General features: G+C 42.4%; 1 long non-coding RNA gene across 1 annotated transcript in view; it reads left to right on the forward strand.

Moving 5' to 3' along the window:
- The window catches only part of LOC126213109 (uncharacterized), a 57,852-nt gene that overhangs the window by 27,971 nt on the left and 7,676 nt on the right, over positions 1 to 22,205 (forward strand). The window lies entirely within an intron of this gene.

The following is a 22,205-nucleotide window of genomic DNA, read 5'->3' on the forward strand; positions in this document are numbered from 1 at the left end:
TGAATAAATTTTGAATAATTGAATATATTATAACAAAACATTCAACATTCCATGCAGAACCAATCGCAAAATATTTTAATTTCATACTTTTCACAGTTTTACTTTTGAAGAAGTATAAGCAACTCAGTGAGAAAATATTATCCTTGGGCCTATAATCATTAGTGGATGGACCATCGAACTTATGATTCCTGAATCTGTAATTACTTTCTCTGGGTGGGGATGGGAGCAGGGATTGTGAACAACAGACACATAAAATGGCACAATACAATATATGTAAAAGACATAACTCCTTTTGCAATAAACAAATTTATTTTACTGCAGTTGTTTTCAACATGTCTTACTAAAAAACTACATTCATTGCAACAGTAACTCCAACACAAGAGATACAAGTGTCATCCAAGTCAATAAACATTTTATGACAGAGGGTTTTTACAGTGGAATGTAAACCATTTCATTTTCTTAATGTCTATCTATGATATTACCACAGACAGTGACATAACATTAATATATTACCAGACACATTAATTTGGCACAGAGGGTAAAATAAAAATAATGATCTAGGGTACTGGCTGTTGCCTATCCCTTGTAACCGTCCCAGAAAATATAGGTTGGTGACAGAGAACATTTGGTTGTGCAATCATGTTGTGGTACTGGATTTGCAATGTGCTTCTGAAAATAAATCAAAGATATATTTAAAATGAATTATTGAATATTTTTTGATTGAACCTGGCAGTAATGGAAAGAACAAACATAAATAGAATAACATCACTCTATGTCAAATTAGGAAAAAAAATGGTTCAAATAGTTCTGAGCACTATGGGACTTAACTTCTGAGGTCATCAGTTCCCTAGAAGTTAGAACTAGGTAAACCTAACTAACCTAAGGACATCACACACATACATGCCTGAGGCAAGATTCGAACCTGTGACCGTAGCATTCGCGTGGTTCCGTACTGGGCGCCTAGAACCGCTCGGCCACTGTGGCCGGCGTCAAATTAGAAAAGAATTAAGTATGTACTGATCAGACATGAATTTTGTATGTAGAGTACACCACTCTGTCGCCAATTAGGTGCAAATCAATCTCAAATGAAGTCCATAGGAGTAAAAACTCCTACATTTGAGCACATATTAAGTTGTTAAATGGTGGAACATATAATCAGCTAATCTGATCATGTATTGCATTCACATTGCAACTGGGCAGCTGAAGATAGTGATGATACAGATTTACTGACCAGTCATTATGTAGGTGCGTGTTCAAGACATTAAGCATTCTAATAACACCTTCACATTATATACATTTACTAACGTTGCTTGTCATAAATAAACCATCACAATTTCAAAAGAATTCTATTCATTCATCATATTCTGTACATCCCACCAAGAAGGTGAACATGAATAGAAATTTTTTCTACTCTACCACCAAGAAGGTAAACATTAACAAAAGACAACCAAACATTGCTTAAGCTGTACACTATATTAATAAGAAACTATCACAACACTGCTTAATGATAGTTCTATTTATGCCAGTTAAATGTTTTCTAGTGAATTAGAAAGAAAGCTGCTGCTACTTCAGTTATATTAGGTAGCTGCAGGATGTCTTATAAGAAAATTAATATTTACTTCATTAATCAAGTATTTTTTCAAAGAAAACAGTAAACTAAATACGTAATTACATAGGACAGTTTACAACACACTACCTGCCATTCATCTAAAGAAGGAATCAAATAGTTGCACTAAGATAATCAATGGAAGGAGTCACCAATGAGATATGTTTTAAATTTTCCTTTGAATTTGCTGAGATAACTAATTACTTGTCGTATGTTAGATTGGAGCTTCTCAAATATCTTCATACCATAGTACATAACTTTGTTAAATCCTAGTTAATGATGCAAAGTTTACACAAAAGTTATATTTCTGTCTTGTATTGATAGTACAGATCAAATTTCAGCTTGAACTGATTTTTTTCACAACCACACTATGCCTTGATTAAAATAACACTGTCATTGTGGCAGTGGCCAAGATTCAGCCAACTGCCATTCTTTCTTGACAACTATGTGCCCGCTATAATGACTGACTTTTTAGGCACCACACAGCTTTCTCACCTGCAGTACAATGCACAGGAAGGCGAGAGCCAACTGTTGCCCTATCCACCATCCCCACTGATGTACTTCCCACTGGTGCTTACAATGACAACAAGAAAAGTAATCTGAATGTATTTTTTGCTCTATTTGCATTGCATATGCAGTTGTTGCTCGTTATAAGTATGTGGAATGAATGACCCTGTGCCACCATGGCTGTCTGTCAACCAAGAGGTTATTTCAATCAAAATTTAGAAGAAAACTTAATAATTGTTTATCACTAAGTCGGAGGACGACGGTTCAATCCCGTCTCCGGCCATCCTGATTTAGGTTTTCCGTGATTTCCCTAAATCGTATCAGGCAAATGCCAGGATGGTTCCTTTGAAAGGGCACGGCCGATTTCCTTCCCCACCCCTCTCTAACCTGAGCTTGCGCTCCGTCTCTAATGACCTCATTGTCGACGGGACGTTAAACACCACTAACCTAACCACTAACCTATCACTAAGTCTGCCAAAGGTTCACAAAAGCGTTCAACAATAGCCACAAACGTTTTTTATTACTGTTCCACTAATATCATCTGAGAGGGGGAAAAAGATTAAAACTTCCCAGAAATTACTGTCAGCCACTTTTTGTATTATTTTACCAAGACCAATTTTGAATAACTATCATCAGATGGTACATATTTATTGCATGTTTGCAGCTTTGTTGGAGCTGTGCAGCTGTGGCCACGTATGAACTGTACACACTTCTAACCACATTTGGTGTGTATATGTTTCGTTCTCTCACCATAATTACATGAGCTACAAGAATCCTGCAAGTATGCAATAAATGTGTACCATCTGATGATAAATCGCTTGTTAATTTAAAACTAGTCATAGTAAACAGAAACTAAAGAATAAAACCAAAGGCAACTGGCTGTTGTAAATCTTTACAAAAATTTAAATCTGGACTGAAATTGCTTATTCTGGCAACTTTTGCTCTCAACATGGATGTTTAACAAAAACCTTGTGGTATAAAAAGACTTCAATGATTGGCTGTGCTATTTAAAAGTAGATGTAACATTATGTAACAGTAACATGAGCAGTGACACAGACCAATATGTTCATTATCATTACTATTCTGCTGGTAATCTGTAAATAGCCAGTATGTAGCCATAAACAAAGACACAGAGTGTAAATCCAAAGTAATCTACACCATTTTGATAGAAATAGACCAATGTTCCTTGGAACACAGCATTATTTTTAAATCATCAAAACATACACAATCAATATCCACAGAACAAAAACAGTTAATATAAAGTGATCTACTTCTTAATCATAAAAGGTAAATTGGCGTGAAGTCATGACTCCGCCTCCCTGTTTTGACCAGTAATGCCATCAACATGGTGTACACTATTTCAAACACATACAATATGCTGACCATGACATCATGCATTACACCTGCGAACAAACATAAATAGCATGTGAAGTATTTAACTCCAGCAATAGAATGAAACTGACAGGACAACCATATGAAAAGGACAAACTAAATAAATGACAGTAAGAATAATTACATCACTGCAAAACAAATATTCACCCAATAATCAAGCACACGAAATCCTCAAAACTTAACAAAAAATTACAAAAATGAAAACTATTGGTGTTGTAAATTTCACATGACCTATACATCTCAACTTAAGACCTCAATACCAGTAACCTATACAGAACTCAATACCTCAACGCAATTTTCCCTTGAGCTAGACTGTCCAACAAAGCCCTCCATACTAGGAACCAACCACTCTAAAACATGGCGTTGCAAAGTTCACTTCACCCACAAAGCTCAAGCATAGCCCTAGATACAGCACTTTCACTTACTCTGTCTAAACCAAAGTTCTCAGTACAACAAACCAAACCATGTTCACATGACTAATATCAGAAATGTATCCTAAACAACGATGGTACATCAGTACCCATGATATCTACCAAAAACATTCCAACAATTACTGAACACTAACAAGGAAATCCCGAAAATTCATTACACTTTCTCCACCACCAATTTCAATATATGGAAACAACTTCGCCGATTGCAACAATCAATGAGCTACTCACAAATATCTATATCTTCTTCACAACAGAAGAAAAATATTAAATCTCCGACCACAAGAAACAGACGGCACTATTATATCCAAACATAAAAATGAACCCATCAGCTAAAATATGCAAATTCAAAGTAACTCACCACAAAGCCAGCACAAATTCTTTCAATATCAACATGAAGCATTCAATTCATGTCAAACTACTTAACTAACAAACATACAGCACAACACAGAGCCACCAAATACTACAACACACAATCTACAAAGACTCAAAAACATCAAGACTCTCCATGACATTACAGGTCAAAGCAGATGACCTCGTGCGAATAACCTCACGTTAGCCTCAGTTCAGATATAGTGATGAGGCAATGACTGCCAATTGACAAGAAAACAGGATTAAATTATCAAGAATGAAGCTTAATTACTGTTGGAACTTTTGTACAGAGTTTGCATCTTTTTGGAACAACCCGAAAAGGCCAGTACAGCCTGCTTTGCATTTAGGAGATCTTTCTCACTGTACTGGCCCACAAACAGAATACTTCTATTCAATATATCCTACAGCATTTTCTTTCTAAGCAGCGCAGCTAAGATCTAAAAACCATTCTAACATTGAACTTCTAATACTTACATCCTAAACCATTTACTCCCAAGTGGTCCTTATGATTAATAATGAAGAGTGAATTTGTTAGATACTGATTTGTTTTACGAATTTTCTGAATGTCAGGCGAGACATTCATATGAATCCTCACCTATTTCTGCAGCATGTTTTACATACGCAAATTTCCCACAGTATCCCCAGTTTTGTTGCATTTCTCTTCCTGTTTTTAACCAGTTTCATCACTATATACTTCAGTGACTAAAAATAAAGTCTGACAACTCCATTAATTAACATATGAACATGTTTAAACGAGAGTTTCATTTGGAAAGCCTACCAACAGCCACTACAAAAGTACTAAGTTGCATACAACACAGCTATCATTTTCTTTTTTTTTTTTTTCTTTATTTGATTTCATTCCCCTGCCCCATATGGGCACGGGAGAGCTGTCAGCAGCACAATCCGCCGCTCTTCAGCCGAGTGACGTGACAACTAAAATAAGAATAAAATGTTACATACATAAGGCGAGAAAGGGGAACTTAAATCAGGATAATGGGAGAAAATGGAGGTAAAAAATAGACTAACACGAAGACGTTCATGGGGGACAGTTCAAATAGTCACCAGAAAGTTAAAAAAACATAGTTGACGATTCTTAAAACACAGAGAAGACACTGGATGCGCAGGCACAGATTAAAAGTCGGCCACAGTAGTAAAAACACACTTAAAACCCACTTGCAGCACACACGACGAAGAATAAAATTGCCAGGGGGACCTGACGAGGGAAAGGGCAGAGAGGATGGAAAGGGAGGGCAGAGCATGGGGCAGCAGGGGAAACGGCGGGATGAAGAGAGGAGGGGCATCAGTGGGTTCACGAAGAGGCAGGAGATGCATGGGGCGGGAGATGAAGAGGGAAAGACAGGGCAAGAGGGAGTGCAGAGACACTGAAAGGAGGCACAAGAGATGGGGGGAATAGGAGGGGGAAGCCGCTCAGGAGGAGGGAGGGGGAGGAGAGGGAGCCCTGAGAAGGAGGCAGAAAGGGTAGATGTCAGGGCGAAGCTCTTCATCCGGGAGGGGTAGATGGTGGAAGTTGCGTTGGGAAGGGAGATGCAGGGTGTGGAGATGGAGAGAGGGTGGGACACTACGGTAAAGGTGTGGCAACTGGTTGGGGGTGGAGAGGAAGGGAGACACCAGGGGGTGAGGGGGATCAAGGCGGCGGACAATATACAGTGTGCGGATGTGTTCAAGGAAAAGGAGAAGGTGGGGGAAGGGGACAGGCTGGCATAACAGGGGATGGGGCGGATCAAGGATTTGTAAGTGTGAAGGATGGCGGAAGGATGCAGAGCAAACGTCCGGGCAGACAGGAGTTTCAGGAGGCGGAGGCGGTTGTGAGCTTTGTTTTGGATGGTAAGGAGATGGGGAGTCCAGGTGAGGTGGCGGTCGAGTGTGAGGCCAAGGTATTTGAGGGTAGGTGGATAGGAAGGCCATAAATGCTGAGGTAGAAGTCATGGAGGCGGGTGGCGCGAGTTGAATGTGTGAATTAGGGTATGAACGTATTCGCCAGATAACGATAACAGACTACCGCCATATATAATAAGGTAGTTCCCAGCAATGGCAGGGCAAACACTTTCCGCTGTGTGGCAGCTACCTGCTTCATTGAGGAAATGGCGTTGTCACCTGGAAGTGGCAGACGCTAGTGGTAGACATTGCGTTATGGATATGGACCCACTGGAAAGGCAGTGCATTTAATTAACTACACTCTGTTCATCATAAGAATAAACCTGATGTAAGAAAACACAAACGCGATGATTGGTCAGAAGCACTAGCAGACGTACATTGGTGTTGTTACGTTCTTGGAAGTAGGTCCTACTTATATATTAGCTATACTATTACTAAGTTACGTGACATAAAACTTTAAGATGTTCAAATGTATGAAGAGCCGTCTGCACACCCTACATCTGAGTGCCGCGAGGCCCCTGTCTGCCCGCGCTGTAAGCAGGCAAACTTCCTCCGGCAGTGCCGCAACCTACAGTCCCCTCCCTCCTGCAAAACCTGCAACATCCCACATCCCACTTACTCCCAGAAATGCAAGTCCCGACCCCCCCCCACTCCTGAAATCACCGTCCCCCCCACTCCTGAACTCACCATCACCCCCCCCCCCAGCTGAGGTTCATAACCATCGTCCTCCAGAATGTCCACCCATTCTAGTGCCCCCACACACTCCAGCAGACATCCCTCACCGCCTCTACACATATGCCACCTATTCCCATAATCAGCCCCATTTCACCTTCCTCAGTCTCGACACCCTCGTCTGTATCCCTGTCATGGTTTGAGAGCACCATATCTTCTTTAATAACATCCGTTCCCTTCCTGCCAACAAGAACCTCACCCAGCACACCCTCGCAACCCACCACGTGGATGCCTTCCTCCTTAATGAAACCTTTCTTCATCACCAACACACAGCACCGTACACAGCTTGCCCTACCTCCTTCACTGCTCCCATAACCCCCTCCCGATAGCGTGTGGTGGAGTAGCCATTGGCCACCACCGCCAGATCCCTGTTCGACTATAACCTCTCCTTCCCGAGCCCACAGAACACCTGATCCTTAGTCTCTTCTTCCCTGGCCTTACCATCACCTGCGCCACCATCTATGTCCGCCCTAACGCCCCTATTCGTTTTGACTTCCTGTCCCACATTGACCATACCTTCTCCTCCTATGCCGCCGGCCTCAACGTCCATAGTCGTTCTGCCACCCAGTTATGGCGGTGGCATCGGTTCCTCTCCTCTCTCCAAGGCAACCTTGTTCCAATTCCCAAGTGCACCCACCCTGAATCCAACTCCACTCCTGATGTCATCCTCTCCTCCCCTAACTTCCTTGGCCGCATAGCGGTGAATGTCCTGGAACCCATTGGTAGTGACCATCTCCCTGTCCTCACCATTTCAGGCAGTCGTTGCCCCCGCTCCGACCCTCGTAATGAACCTTGCCCGAAATATGTCCATGATTAATCCTGTGCTGACTGCAATGCCTATCGGGATACCCTATCTACCCAGGTTGATAGCCACCCCTACTCCTACCACCACCCTGATGATATTACCCACGCCGCCTCCTTTCTCCAGCAGACCTTGTCTGAGGCTGTGGCGGCCCACGTCCCTTCTGCCGCCATCCACCCCCACCGTCCTACCTCACCCCCGCAGGCCATCCTTCTCCTCCGTGAATCCCACCGTCTCTACCGTGCCTTCCTCCACACACGTGACCCGGACACGCTACGACGCCACAGGCAACTACAAAGACACATTAGAAACTTGCTCGTGGCTAAGAAACGCCGGGACTGGCGACAGACATGCACCCGTCTTAATGCTACACTTCCTATCAACTTGTCCAATTACTGGTCAGCCTTCCGCCGCTTTACCGGTTCCAACTCCCCCCCCCCTCCCCTACTATCCTCTCCTTCATGATAACCAACAATTCCCTGACAGCCTTAGTAAGGCCAGTCACTTTGTCTCCAACCTCTCCAATGTCTTTACCATCCCAGATGATGCCCAGTTTGCTTACTTCCTCTTCCCGGATGTCCGCGATCGAACTGACACCTCTGTCCCTCCCCTCGCTCCTGGTTTCCAGTACTTGGACAACATTGTACACAACGAACTCAATGCCCCCATCACTACTCAGGATATCATCGCTACACTCCACACAAAATGCAACACTGCTCCCGGTCTTCATTGTGTCGCCTATTACCACCTTCGTGAAGCTCCTGCCTCCTTCCTCTCCACCCTGACCAGGCTCTATAATGTGGTCCTGTCCACCGGCTACTACCCTGACCTGAGGAAAACCTCCCGTATCCTGATGTTCCTTAAACCCGACAAACCGCTATCCATTGTCTCCTCCTACTGTCCCACCAGCCTTACCTCAGTCTTCAGCAAGATCCTGGAATCCATCCCAACACATCCACCAGCATCTCCGCCAGCACCACCTCCTTCCCATTACCCAGTGTGGCTTTCGGCCGTCCTCTACCAATTACCTTCTCCTTCATCTCACTCATCTCCTCTCCGAACAGCTCAATTCCTGTCACTCTGCTATCTTCCTTTCCCTCGACCTTGAACGCGCCTATGACCGTGTGTGGCATTCCAGTCTCCTCTTCAAGCTCCAAACGTTCGCACTTCCTATCAACTATGTCCGTCTGATCGGGTCCTTTCTGTCCCAACGTCCTACCTATGTCACCATCCACAACACAAATTCCTACACCATTTTCCCCTCCACCGGTGTGCCACAAGGTTCTGTCCTCTCCCCTCTTCTGTACCTTTTGTATACGGCGGACATGCCGCCGCCTTCACCCCCCATCCACCTTCTCCAGTATGCCGATGACACCGCCTTCCTTGCCCTGGCCTCCACCCTGAAGCGCTCCCAACACCTTCTCCAATCCCTTCTTGACCAGTTCACCACTTGGTGCAACCAGTGGTTGCTCAAGGTCAATCCTTCTAAGACCCAGGCCATCACTGTAGACAAAACCACACCTTCCTTCTGTCTCCTCGACTTCTATGTCACCATCTATTGCCGTCCTATCGCCCTCACCCCCACCCTTAAGTACCTTACAGTCACCTTTGACCGCCGCCTCTCCTGGACCCCCCATCTTCGGACAATGCAAGCCAAGTCACGCTCCTGACTCCATCTCCTCAAGCTCCTCTCTGGACCTTTCCAACATCCTCCACACATATAAGTCCCTCATCCGCCCTATCCTCTGCTATGCCCACCCTGCCTGGATCTCTGCCTGTCCTACCTCTTACAAATCTCTTCAAATCCTAGAACGCCATGCTCTCTGCCTCATCTGTTGCATCCGTCTCCCCTCCCCCACGTGGATCCTATATGACCTTATTCCTTTCCCGTACCTCCTCCTTTTCCTCTAATGGATACGAATCTTCTATACCTCCCGTAAACTTGATCCCCCTCACCCGCTTGTCTCTCCCATCGTCTCCCACCCCCATGCTCTGCCGCACCTGTATTCCCACGTCCCACCTGCTCTCCATCTCTCCACTCTTCTTACCCTCTCCCAAGGTGGCTTCGACCAGCTCCCCCTCCACTTTGATCTTCCTCTCCCACTTTCTGTGTTTTTTCCTCAGGGCACCCTCTGTCTCTTCTCTCTCTTCTCCCTTCCTCACCCTGGGCTTCTCCTACCACCCATACCTTCTTTCCTCCCCCCCCCCCCACCTCCCCTGCCACTGGCATCTCCACTCTCCCCTCTCCCTCCTCCACTATCGTTTTCCCCTTTTAGCAGGTCCCGGGACTCGCACACGTCCTGTGAACATTAGCGCGCCGGAGATCATTGTCATCGCCTTTCTGTGCGTGCCATCGTGTTTGTGCTTCAGTGTTTTCGCCGCCCACACTCCTTCGTTCACGTGTGTCGTCTCAATCATCAGTGTTCGTGCACAATGCTGACAGTTTCCTTGTTTATTCTTTGCGTGTGAATGGCTTCGTGTTTTTTAATTACTGTGTCTACTGTTTTTTTAACACCGTTATGTTGTTTCTGTGTCTTCATTGGTTTTCTGTTTTTGTACTGCCTGGGGCTGAAGAGTGGAGTAAAGTTGCCGCTGCCAGCCCACCTTGTGTAAGGTGTAAAATGACAATAAAGAAAAAACGAGCCATCAAAATTAAGAAAACATAACAATATAATTTTAAGACAAAAATTAAAACCAAACACTTTCTATTTGGGCTATCTTCATCGTTTTACACCAAGGATGTAGGTAAGTCTTGTAGAAATATGAAAAACAATGTTTTTCGCAACATCGAGCACGGCATACAAATTTCATGCTTTCCGTCTGGTCACTGAAGAAGCGCGTTGTAGTGCTGGAGTTTCTCCAAATATAGTTTCATTCTCTTTAAAAATTAAATGGCTTTCGAACCTATATTGTTTCTTTCCTGGTCTCTTTTTACATCTGAACTGCAACTGCTCACATAATTGCAGGTTAGTTGAACAACTGGCTGGCCAGTGCTGTCCAAGTTTAATGCTCCGGTATAGCTGTTGTCCCGCATTATCGCTCAGTCTATGCGCATGTAACACAGCAGAAAACGTATCCTTATGATCGTACTTCACTGTACTGGTCTCAGCTTGGTTTCCGCTCCACGTGAAACGAAATCCAATTATATTGAAGCAAACGTGCAAGAATTCATGGCGTAATGGTTACATCAGTTTCATTCTTATGATGAACAGATTATAATTACGTTGCGCCATCTTCCAGCATCGTCATTATATCAGACCAGAGAGTGCATTGGTAGACGACATTCTTTGGAGGCAAACGACCGATCGGAATACTACACGGTTCGCGTTATAACATTGCCTCGATTTTGAGAGGAAAATATAGATAAAAATAATCTCAGGGACGTATGAATTATAATGTGAATGATTAAGCTGCGAATGAACGCTAACATTGTTCGGCCATGACCCCCAAACAATGCCACAAACAACTTCTCTCTGATGCAGCCCGAAAGTGGACTAAGAAATGCATACTAAAGTCATGTGTAACGTGAACAGCAAGGAAAGGGATCCACAAATGAAACACGGCTATTTAAGATGAAATTGACATAATTATTTCACAAAAGCATACAAGTGACATCAGACAGCTTATCTCGGTACCGGAGGACAAAAGGGAGAGAGGGAAAACAAGTCGTCTTCCGCTTTTCTTATATCGTTACACAAACGAGCGTACCTACTACGTTTTGTTTCACAGAATATCCTTTCAACATTTTATCTCAAAGATACTTCTTTACAAAATAATCCATAAACAACTAGAAATACATCATCTTATTAGTACATCGTTTCTTTCAATTATATACAAATTTATTTTTATATGTAAAGTTATTTACGATATTTTCAGGCGATAATTAAAACTAGGGCTACTTCTTTATACATTTGTAACGTAACATTTCAGCACGCTATCTGTGCGTTGGTGAGGGGATGCCTCGTGACCGCATGCGATAGCCAGTTATGAAAGAAAATGCAGTTCTGTGGACGATCGGACACACAGCCACCTACGTTATTGAGAACCGGGATGCTATATTATCCGAATATCTGTCCGACGTTGAAGGGGAATATTTTCGGTTGGCGCGGGATGACAATCATCTGAAAACATTTGGCAACATGCTGTGTATATCATGATCATGGAATCCCCGCAAATGCTCTCCATTGCGCCACTTAACACATAATCGACAACGCGTAAAAGCAGACGCTACAGAAGAATTTCTTACAACGCTATAGCCGTTTCCTGTTGGTGATGGAGGTGCGAGACTAGAAGTTGACAACACAGGAGAAACAAGTACATGGATCAAAAGCACTTAATTAAAAATAGAAAAAAATGAAAAAGAAAAAAATCGCTATCGTCTTTTAATCGTTTTTAAGATGAAGCTATACCGATAAATGATTGCTTTTATTTAACTAGAAGAACAAAAAATTCTTTTCATGCAGATATAGTTAATTTTGCCCACTATGTCCCGATGTCGAGAAGAGCGTTTTTTTTTTTTTTTTTCTTATCGGTGATGAAATATGTGGTGTCACCGCCAGACACCACACTTGCTAGGTGGTAGCCTTTAAATCGGCCGCGGTCCGTTAGTATACGTCGTACCCGCGTGTCGCCACTATCAGTGATTGCAGACCGAGCGCCGCCACACGGCAGGTCTAGTCTAGAGAGACTCCCTGGCAGTCGCCCCAGTTGTACAGCCGACTTTGTTGGTGATGGTTCACCGTCTACATACGCTCTCATTTGCCGAGACGACAGTTTAGCATAGCCTCCAGCTACGTCATTTGCTACGACCTAGCAAGGCGCCATATTCAGTTACTGTTCTGAACAGATAATATTGTGAATCATTTACCGTCAAGAGCGACGTTCATCATTAATGGATTGAAGTTAAGTATCAAACCAGCTACGTCCGCTTTCAGAATTCTAATTCCTTATCATGTTCCACACCTCACGTCAGTATAGTCCTTCCATCCTCATGCTAGCCTGCGTGATCTAAAACGCGTGCATTTCGGCTTCCTCTAGTAACACGGTGTCGGCTGTTCTGCCAACACAACAAAATACATTTTATTCAATCAAGCGTGATAGATGCTTAAATTCATATGTCATCCTGACGGTGACGATGGAGGCTATCGTCGAAAGCTCGCGATTTTATCCCGCATTAAGCGGTAACATAACCGAGAATGTTTTGCATATAAGTACCGTCGCAACAGACTTCTTTCTCATAATGCTTAAATTCAGTTCGCTATTTATGTTCAACTAAAGAATTTTGTTACTAAGTCAGACGAACGACGAAATACTACTTATTTCTTCATTTCTATATCATTATTTTAAAAAATTGGGCAGTTGAATGTCACATGGTACAAGGCTGCCCAAGCACTACATGTGTGTATATGGGAGAATTAATCAAATTAGTAGTTACCTTACTATATAACGCGGTGTGAAACATGCAGATACATTTTACACTGTGAGAGGGAAAAAAGAAGAAAAAGGTGCACCACAAACAACTTATGCAGATTGGTCAAAAATTGAAATGAATACAGGTATCGAGAGAAAAAGCAAAATTGTTAACTTTGGTGGCCGATGAATGAATGTGCGACGCTGCAGAGCAATTTCAATGCGCAACTGGCGAAGCTGGTAAACGAGGGACATGTCGACAGCAACAAATACAGTCTTTACGAATTTTGTTCTGTGTACTCTTCTGGACAGTAACTATGCCTGGCAGACAGACACGTGGACGCTATATGCAGATGTCATCATTTGGTAGACTTGTTGGGCTCAAAGAAGGCGGTTGGAGTATAGGGCGAATCGCGCGACATCTGGGAGGGAGTGATGCCACTAATTTCCGATGTTAGTAGGAATGATAAACAGTGGCCAAACACAGCGTAAAGAAGGACGTGCTTGACATCGAGAGATGACAGAACGTGAGGTCGGAGCAGTCATCAATGTGGCACTCAGAGCCCCGGATTCATCATTATCGCCGGCCGTAGTGGCCGAGAGGTTCTAGGCGCTACAATCTGGAGCCGCGCGACTGCTACGGTCGCAGTTTCGAATCCTGCCTCGGGCATGGATGTGTGTGATGTCCTTAGGTTAGTTAGGTTTAAGTAGTTGTAAGTTCTAGGGGACTGATGACCTCAGAAGTTAAGTCCCATAGTGCTCAGAGCCATTTACACCATCATCATTATCGTCGGGCTGGCGTGCAACTGGTGCTTCAGTTTCTGCAGGGACCATTAACAGGCGGCTCACAGAAAGGGGGCTGTGTTCACGTCGCCCCTTACGCCGACTACCAATGAACCCTGTACAGCATCAAGCTCGTATGCAGTGGCGTCGGGCACATTCGGCCTGGAATCTCATTGAGTTGAGTAGAATTGTCTTCAGTGATGAGTCCCACTTCGAACTGAGCCCCGAAGACCGACGAAGACTTGTCTGGAGATGCTGCAGACAGTGGTGGGATGGCAGACAGACAGTCCTGCCATACGGGAGGACAACCAGGCGTTATTGTCTCGGGTGCTATTACATTTCCCAGTAAGACCCCTTTAGTTGACATCTGTGGAACACTGACAGTGCAGCGGTAAGTCGACAAAATTCTATGCACAGTGTTGTTGCCCTCCACAACCTGGACGAACTTTTCAGCAGGATAACGCCCGATCGCAAACGACGAGAGTTTCTACTTCATGCCACGCCCAACATTGACCAGCAAGGTCGCCAGAGCTCTGTCAACATTACGAGCTTTATTAGCAGGGCCCTTCTGTCAGTATGGTATATTGATGATCTAACATGCCAATCATTGGCTTCCTCAGTTTACAGAGCTCATTCTCTTGAATAAATCATCAACTTTTCCTGAAATTGTAATGATTTGTTTGTCTGTACATGTATATCACATCCACCGATATCCATCCCATTCAAATAATTCCTCTGCGGTATGTCATTGTTTTTGTCCCAGAGGGTATGGTAAATTAAGAGCAAAAAAAAAAAAGTGTCAACTTTTCTAGGTGAATAACACCTCTGTGTTGTGCAGCAAAATGCTATTTGAGAGCAGAGCGTTGTGGTACGTTTCACTGAATTACAAAAAGCGATACGAATTCGAAATTATGCAAAATATGGCTGCATTGAATTGGAACGAAAGATACATTTTTCAAACGAGTCTGCTAGACTAGATGAAGTAAATATACATTTCCCTCATAGTGGATTACTTAACATAGAAATGGTATGTAACATTATTTGGGAGGAGAAGCAAGTGTTTTTTGTAGTGCATCTAGCAATGTCATGGGTTTCAGATGTAAACCTAGCAAGACTAATACACACAGAGTGCAAAAAATTTTTTTTCTTCCTCCTGTCTTCGATTAATACTGCTTTCTTGTGAAGGTTAAGTTATTCGTAAAAGAGTTGTGTAAGGGTATTAAATTCTGTATCATATAACGTTTTAATACGTATTTTCATTTGTTAGCATACTTTTACGTCTGATCAGTTTGAGATGAAGCTGGGAGATGGTGTTAAGAAACTATATTTCACACCTGAGGCAGTGGCATAGTTACGTAGTTCGGCAGCAAGCACGGTGTTTTAACTTGTCAGACACATGTTGATGGGGAGCTCGTGAATGAGTCGTTCAAATGAATGCTTCACTCCAGTGAAGTGTGAACTAACCACGCAATTTCGATGAACTGGTACTTCAAACTCTTCACAGATAGCACAATCCACACTTTTTTCTAGTTCGTTCACTCACTCTCTTGCCCTCTCCCTCTCCCGCTACATCGGCCCTACGTCACTCATTCTCCCTTCGCTTCAGTCCTCCCTCTACTGCCTGTCGACGAATCGCGCGGTGTTTGTGGAAAACGATAGGTTTGCACCCGTGACTATTTGTGCAGTTATACTTCGCGTCTACCGTTGGCAGCACTTGCAGACAAATGAATATTAAAGATACAAACGAAGAGGCTGGCTGTGTGAGTACACACAGCCAACATGAAAATAAAATGCTTATCTTGTGACTCTGGAACTGAAGCATGCGTAGAATCCACTCTTGAAAGCGTTCCTGTAGGAATGTTTATCTCTTACACATTATTGAAATAATTATACTAAATGTCAATGTCAATTTAAGGATTGTCCTAATTAAATTTTAAAAAACACATATATATTTATGAATAAACATTAACGGATTTGGCGAATGTTCAGAAATTTCCGTTTAAAAACATGATTTGTTCCACACTTTTTTCCCTGTCAGGCGATTTCTTATGTCAGTTATAAGGTGTCCTCCCTTCGAGAACACTCTTTCAGACGGCGTGGAGGTTGCAACAATACACAGCCGTATTTTTGCAAGTTCAAAGAGCGAGGGGTATACTGACAGCCTTGTCTCTGTAGTAGGGGCTCTTGTAAATATTTGTGCACCTCCACTATTGCAGCAGCTCTCGGGTGTGGATTACTCTGCAGCCTGGAAAACACTTCATCAAATTCGAGCCAGAGACTAGAAGTAGATTCAGTGGTTGGAACTGAGATTGTTGCAGTAGCAGTGGATGTGTTCGTCACAAATTTCTCACAGTGCCTGATCAGGTTTAAATTCACGTTCTCAGCAGAATTTTTATCAGAAAAGCCATGTAATTTGAACTGGGGATCCAATGAAGTTGCTTCTGCGAAAATGGAATTTTCCTCTATATTTCTAAATCGTCGTTTTACGTCTTCAGCTAACTTTTCGGCCAACTGTTGCACGTCTACATGAATTTCAGTGTTATTAACACACCTGTAACACCGTTTTTTCAACGAGAGTATAACTTTAGAAGCAGTGACAACATTTTCACCTGACATTTCCTCGGTGCAGACTTTGAAAACTTGCAACAGGTCACAGGCTTGTGTTACATTTGCAATGTCCTCTGCAGTCAGATTTGGAAGATCCGGATAATTCAGAGTGATAACTGTCATTAGGGAATTCTTAACCTCGATTATTCTTCGCAGCATATATTAGGTTGAATTCCATCTTGTAACAGTGTTATGTTTTAGTGTCAGAACTGGCTCTTTTAACTGTTCCTTCATCTTTTCAGTTTCGTGCAGGCCTGCGAGCTTCTTTTAAAACATTCAACAATTTTTTTTTACTTTATTCAGAATGGGTTGAATGCGCGGAACCCCATTCTGAACAATTAAATTGAGTGTGTGTGCAAAGCAGGGGATGCTTCCAGGCTGTGAGTCTTATAGCTGCCACAATATTAGCAGCATTGTCACTAACAGCACACATGACTTTTTCTTGAATGCTCCATTACCTCGTGACACGTCGCAGTTCTTCGGAGAGTTTTTGTGACGTGTGCCTTTCGTCGTATTTTAAGCACTCTAGGAGGCAAGACGCCAGCTCCAGGTCTTTAACGTAGTGTGCTGTCACAGACAAATATCTCTCATTTGTGGTTGAAGTCCACCAACCCATTGTCAGCACAAACACTCCCGCAGAATTAATTTTGACTCTCACAATTTCTTTCATCATGACGTACTGTTGATGTGGTTGTAGTGTATTGGAATTGATCTTCCGAGCTGATATTCTGTAAGCATCATTCAGTTTGCTTACGAAACTTTGGAAATGTTTGCTTTCCACTATGTTGAAGTGCAAATAATCCTTTACAACAGTCTCCAGAAGTGCGAAATCTATCTCCCGATTTCTTTTGTCCGAAAGAGGTATCGGAAGAAAACATAGGTAATGTTACGTGATATTGATGTCTGCTGTTTGATAATGAAGTGACACTGCTATTTTCTGGCACCGACTGCTGTTCACTTCTGGCAATTGCTGATGTTGGTTCCGGATTGTCCGGGTTATTTGTCCAAGAAACATCGGAAGATGTAGACGCAGGGGGCGCTAAGCGCCTAACTGACAATGACACTGTTGGATGCAGCACTCGAACATGACGCGCTAGATTAAATATATTTCCTGCTTTATCTGAAATACACATAGAACAACAGTTGCAATTTACTTTCCCATCACCTAAATTGGCGAAGAATCCCCAAATTTCACTCTTTTTACGCGATTGCGAGTTGCTAGCCATTGTATAACAGTGAACAGACACAAAAACTGCTTTCCGAATAAAATAAAGAGGGATTTTAGCTGAAATCGTACCAATGACTACAGGTGACAGTTTATGTTTTGAATTTGGAGGATTATTATTCTCAACAAAAATAAAATGTACAGGAAAATTTCTGAATAATTACTTAACGTAGGTATATAGACTTTGTAACAGTGGTAAACATACTCATTCTATTTTGCATTAAATTTTAAAAGAAACATAAAATTGGACTGCATTTCTTTGGTAGCCCTAGTTTTCAGTCCATGAATACAACAAATGTTTCACTTGGCAGATAAAGTCTTTTTTGGGCGCTTCATGAGAAAATGTCCAGCAAGATGAAATGTGATACCTTCTTTATTTGTGACAGGCTTCTTTGTTTATCATTCCTTTATCCCCTTCGACCATGCTCTATTTAACTCAGACACTGTAAGAGCCTTAAAGCGTTACGTGCACGTTACTGCATCGTTCGGCCATCTGTTGATAAAATTATGAAGTATTATGAAGCTTTATTGTATGAGCGAGGCGAAGCAAGCAAGCGTAGCTGCGGCCGAGCGGCGAAGCTTCACCGCACAGAGTGGAATGAATGAAGTAGTTCACGGGTGTGGGTCGACCAATTTCTACTATAACCCCATGGCTACCTTACATTTTACATCTTCCTCAGGCCCAGCACAAGTCACCGGACCCTTCCAAAAATATATGTAAAATTTTTTTTTTAAAGCTTTATTGTATGAGCGAGGCGAAGCAAGCAAGCGTAGCTGCGGCCGAGCGGTGAAGCTTCACCGCACAGAGTGGAATGAATGAAGTAGTTCACGGGTGTGGGTCGACCAATTTCTACTATAACCCCATGGCTACCTTACATTTTACATCTTCCTCAGGCCCAGCACAAGTCACCGGACCCTTCCAAAAATTTATGTAAAATTTTTTTTTTAAAGTGTGAATACTAGTTGAAGAACGTTGTCTTATATGTAGAACGCTAAAACACAAGTGATGCTAGGTTCGAAGTATTGTCCTCATTAATTGTTGAGAGAATTGCGTGGTTGTTGTATCAGACTGAAAGCAAGTAATTTTTTAAGTTAACAGACTCTTTGTCACTTCTAACGTGTCCCAGAGGAACTTCCAATAGCAGAGTGAAATCAAATCGCTTACAGCAAAACACTGGACGGGACTGTTGCTTGGCGTCGCCGACAGATGGCAGCTGGACACGCGTCCTGGGAAGTATGGCCGTTCACTCGACCACGCCTCCCCCTACAGTCTGCAGTGCCCAAATATTTGTAGACACAGGTCGTACACGTTGTTCGTTCAAAATGGAAGGTCTAGTGTATTTTCGTTATGTTCGGTAAATAAACAGTGCTTTCCCCAGACTAGGAGCCTGGGAAACATATGGCGTTCCTTCTGAAGGGACAGATGCAGCAAGAACTCCTCCTGACGAAAATGTGCAAAGCAACCTGGTAGCAGACAAGAGAAACTCTGTTGTGTGCTGTAAGTACAACTTTCACCTTAAACGAAAACAACAAAATTTAAGGTACACCGAGGAGTACAGCACATAGTAAAGACACGAAGCATATTAACTTCAACTAATATGAGACGAAAACTCCTCCATGGAGTTGTGGGGCTGAGGTCTTGACGGTAAGTTGGAAAGATGCAATAAATGCGATGTATGACTGAGCCAACAAAACAGACTGTCATGTCTCTTTATAGTACGATGTCTAATTCCTGAAACACGCTTTTATCATTTGTTTACTTGCGTTTGGTGTATTATTAAAGGAAGCAACAAACGGCAAAAAGATGTGAAAGCCATAACAGGAATTCAAATGTAATGCTTTTATGTTACAGCAAACGATGTCAATTGCATATAGTAGGTACATCACCTGTTCAAAATAATGTTATACATGACAGTTAACTAAAATTGCACACCAAGGAATGAACATTAGCTACAAGGTCTTTAATGAAAAGTTAAATTATTTTCAAGATCAGCAAGTAGTATGTCACCGATGAGAAAGCGTCATTGTGTTTTACTCTGACATTGAGTGTAGCCACTAACAGTAATATTAATAAAGTTCTGTTGTTTTACATTTGAACATGTCATTTTGCTTCTAAAGGCAATGGTCATGAACACTTAGGAAATTTGAGGACGTTCAGTGACATCAGACATAAGGAGATCTGGTAACACTGATTATAAAAGGACACAACATATTCACTTCGGCACATGTAGCAGTACTGCATCAGCGATTAGTGTAACACACAGTCAGGAAATATAAATAGGGTTGGAAACCTAAAATTCATACGTGTCTGCAGTGATGAAAATTTAAATTGGAAAGAGGACATTTTGGAAAACAGCTTAGCTGTCACATTTGCAGTTAGAATCAATGCAAATCTTGCGGAAAGACTAATCCGTACGTTGAGACATTTTTAAACACGGTTTTAAAAATGAAACTGACATTTACGTCGTTTGGTTTGCAGATGAGAAGCTGTCAGTACAGGACACAATACGGTAGATCCTGCAAAATAGTATAATGTAAAATCACGGTAAGAAGGAAAACGAACAAAAACTTCCTCTAGGTCGCACTTCTTTAAATCATTTATAACCTAAATACTTGATTTTTAAAATTTTGCTGGTCATCTCCTTCTAGAGGAAATTGATTTCAAAATTAGCACAGAAAGTGTTGCCTCATGGTTTACTTTCTGTTACTTTTTCTAATACTGATGTGGAATGATTATAAAAGAAATACAGGCTGCCCAATGGAGAAATATAAAACGATATTACGTCGCCACCGATATCTTTGATTTCAAATGAGTGAGAGTCGTGTAAGTCCAGAGGTGAGGCCGCAACACAGTCTCTTACAAATGTGCAGCTCCCTCCACTTCTGAACACTTTTGTTGATGAGTGATGCACTAGTCTGAATTGTCATAACGCAACTGATTCTGTTTTGAGAGACCTCATGAAGTGTTCAGCAATTCACAGGATCTGGGAATCTGACAGTTCACTGTTGATAGTCATTAAAAGTTCTAACTCGTTCAGCTTATTCTTAAGCTGGTATATGTTATGAAAATAGATTTTGGGCAGAGTAATGTTTCATACTAATATACACTTCACGAGAAGATTGTGGCACTGTTTCGTTATTTATAACAATGTCTGGATTTTTTATAGCATTACTGCAACTTTGCAATTTATTGAAGTTGTTATATCTGATCTTTTTTTGGTTTTGTAGCAAAAATGCTCCTCCTTTGTTGCAGGAAGCCATGGCTTTGTGTTGGCACTTCCTGCGGCTGATGTTCTGGGTGCCTGTGCTGTGGCTGATAACGTCTGCTGTTGATGGAGCCGTTGGAGTTGCTGATGCAGATGGTCTTGCTGCTGCTAATTGCGGAAAATTGTGCCTTAGCTGTCCTGTATGGAATTTTTTGTGGTACTGTTGATGTTGCTCTTCTTGATGGTTTCATTCGACATCAGTTTTTTGTACAGAATCCACTTCTGCATATAAGGGTGTCAGTGAGAAACTGTCCTGTAGTTTTTATTTGCTTCTGTCTCTGTTTCCTGTGCTATCCTTGTTAGCGATATATGTGATGATAATACTGTTTACTTCTGTTTGTGTTGCTGTTAGCAACTCGTCAGTTCTCGTCAGATGTTTTTCTTTATATGCGTGGTGCGTCTTCAATTGATTGGACATGTTCGAAACTACAGACATCACACACGTAAATACTTAAACACTGTGACAGCCTTTAAAGATTATTTCCGTGCGTATGCACTCTCTCTCTCTCTCTCTCTCTCTCTCTCTCTCCAAAACTTTTGGGGGTAATCGGGGTTTGGCTGAACATGGTGGGCAGGGGCGCTACACAAGTAGTGTGCAACAGAACTGGATGAAACCCATGCTTCGATAGCTGCAACAGTTAAGACAACTGCTCATTTAAAGTGAGAAATAAGAGTCTGACCGCCAGATGTCATGATTTCTGTTTCGTCATGTGAATGTTTTATGTGCAGAAGGTAGTTTAGGCTGTATTGTTGTTATTACTGGTGTTGCGGAGATGGGCATTTATGCAAACTGTGAGTAATTCCGAAATTGTTCTTGTCATTAAACACTAAGTGAAGCCCATATTTTTTGTAGCCACTTGATCTGAGGAAGACATGGACGTCCGCTATAGTAGCATGGTTATATGACAACACTGCTCCTATTAAATAGCTGTTCATTGGAGAAATTGTGCCTCTCCATTCTGGTATGTCATGTCTGTATGGAATAGTGCATACGATCATTTTGGTGTGCATCGCCATTTTAAGGATGTCTGTCGTCACCATTTTTAAGTCTGTGGCTGCATTCGTCATACCATACAGGCTGCCTAAAAGGATCAGACTGGCGGTCTTTTTAGACTTTTGTGTTCCTCTCGATGTTACGTGCAGCGTTCTTCAATTGCGCAATGACAATTAGAAGCTGTTT

This window comes from Schistocerca nitens, chromosome 11, assembly GCF_023898315.1.
Source record: "Schistocerca nitens isolate TAMUIC-IGC-003100 chromosome 11, iqSchNite1.1, whole genome shotgun sequence".
Classification (NCBI taxonomy): Eukaryota; Metazoa; Arthropoda; class Insecta; order Orthoptera; family Acrididae; genus Schistocerca; species Schistocerca nitens.